The sequence below is a fragment of the Schistocerca serialis genome, unplaced genomic scaffold (genome assembly GCF_023864345.2).
Source record: "Schistocerca serialis cubense isolate TAMUIC-IGC-003099 unplaced genomic scaffold, iqSchSeri2.2 HiC_scaffold_1196, whole genome shotgun sequence".
Lineage (NCBI taxonomy): Eukaryota > Metazoa > Arthropoda > Insecta > Orthoptera > Acrididae > Schistocerca > Schistocerca serialis.
The window spans coordinates 887,501-890,000 of record NW_026047399.1 but is presented as its reverse complement, the minus strand read 5'-3'; positions in this window follow the sequence as shown (position 1 = coordinate 890,000).

Genomic DNA, 2,500 nt, shown 5'->3' with positions numbered 1-2,500 from the left:
GACGGCTCATGCTGATCGCCATCCAAGGCATACCACACTGCAATCCAGCTCTTATAGGGCGACGACACGTAGCTGAGTGCACAACATTTGGACCGCATGGTTCGCCGTTGTTGGCGCAGTCGTTGTACGGTCACATGTACCACGATGTATCATTCAGTACATGAGGACCAATGTGCAGTACAGTGTGTGATTTGGACGTACAACATCAGCGGACAGTTGACACAGGCCGTACCACAGCGTAGGCTAAGTGCTTCGCCATGCGAATGCCAATGAACAACTGCAAATGCCAATGAACAACTGCAAATGCCAATGAACAACTGCAAAGGGCATTGAGCATGTACGTCCTGCTGCCATCCACATTAGTGTATAGCTGCAAGGTGTTTAACATGAAGCGATACACTGGGGACCGGGCAGTGCGAGTAGCAAACTATATTGCGGGGGTTGCAGTTAGGCAACACTACACTAATTTAACGCGTCGTATGACAATTACAGAGCAGGTTAAGGCCCAACGTGTGTTGGGTTAAGGCCCAACGTGTGTTGGGTTAAGGCCCAACGTGTGTCGGGTTAAGGCCCAACGTGTGTCGGGTTAAGGCCCAACGTGTGTCGGGTTAAGGCCCAACGTGTGTCGGGTTAAGGCCCAACGTGTGTCGGGTTAAGGCCCAACGTGTGTCGGGTTAAGGCCCAACGTGTGTCGGGTTAAGGCCCAACGTGTGTCGGGTTAAGGCCCAACGTGTGTCGGGTTAAGGCCCAACGTGTGTCGGGTTAAGGCCCAACGTGTGTCGGGTTAAGGCCCAACGTGTGTCGGGTTAAGGCCCAACGTGTGTCGGGTTAAGGCCCAACGTGTGTCGGGTTAAGGCCCAACGTGTGTCGGGTTAAGGCCCAACGTGTGTCGGGTTACGGCACAACGTGGGTTACGTTACGGCGCAACGTGGGTTACGTTAAGGCGCAATATAGGTTACGTTAAGGCGCAATATAGGTTACGTTACGGCGCAATATAGGTTACGTTAAGGCGCAATATAGGTTACGTTAAGGCGCAATATAGGTTACGTTAAGGCGCAATATAGGTTACGTTAAGGCGCAATATAGGTTACGTTAAGGCGCAATATAGGTTACGTTAAGGCGCAATATAGGTTACGTTAAGGCGCAATATAGGTTACGTTAAGGCGCAATATAGGTTACGTTAAGGCGCAATATAGGTTACATTAAGGCGCAATACAGGTTAGGTTAAGGCGCAATACAGGTTAGGTTAAGGCGCAATACAGGTTAGGTTAAGGCGCAATACAGGTTAGGTTAAGGCGCAATACAGGTTAGGTTAAGGCGCAATACAGGTTAGGTTAAGGCGCAATACAGGTTAGGTTAAGGCGCAATACAGGTTAGGTTAAGGCGCAATACAGGTTAGGTTAAGGCGCAATACAGGTTAGGTTAAGGCGCAATACAGGTTAGGTTAAGGCGCAATACAGGTTAGGTTAAGGCGCAATACAGGTTAGGTTAAGGCGCAATACAGGTTAGGTTAAGGCGCAATACAGGTTAGGTTAAGGCGCAATACAGGTTAGGTTAAGGCGCAATACAGGTTAGGTTACGGCGCAATACAGGTTAGGTTAAGGCGCAATACAGGTTAGGTTAAGGCGCAATACAGGTTAGGTTAAGGCGCAATACAGGTTAGGTTAAGGCGCAATACAGGTTAGGTTAAGGCGCAATACAGGTTAGGTTAAGGCGCAATACAGGTTAGGTTAAGGCGCAATACAGGTTAGGTTAAGGCGCAATACAGGTTAGGTTAAGGCGCAATACAGGTTAGGTTAAGGCGCAATACAGGTTAGGTTAAGGCGCAATACAGGTTAGGTTAAGGCGCAATACAGGTTAGGTTAAGGTACGACATAGGTTAGGTTAAGGTACGACATAGGTTAGGTTAAGGTACGACATAGGTTAGGTTAAGGTACGACATAGGTTAGGTTAAGGTACGACATAGGTTAGGTTAAGGTACGACATAGGTTAGGTTAAGGTACGACATAGGTTAGGTTAAGGTACGACATAGGTTAGGTTAAGGTACGACATAGGTTAGGTTAAGGTACGACATAGGTTAGGTTAAGGTACGACATAGGTTAGGTTAAGGTACGACATAGGTTAGGTTAAGGTACGACATAGGTTAGGTTAAGGTACGACATAGGTTAGGTTAAGGTACGACATAGGTTAGGTTAAGGTACGACATAGGTTAGGTTAAGGTACGACATAGGTTAGGTTAAGGTACGACATAGGTTAGGTTAAGGTACGACATACGTTAGGTTAAGGTACGACATAGGTTAGGTTAAGGTACGACATAGGTTAGGTTAAGGTACGACATAGGTTAGGTTAAGGTACGACATAGGTTAGGTTAAGGTACGACATAGGTTAGGTTAAGGTACGACATAGGTTAGGTTAAGGTACGACATAGGTTAGGTTAAGGTACGACATAGGTTAGGTTAAGGTACACATTGTTGTAAGGAAAGGTTTAATGGGGGGGCGG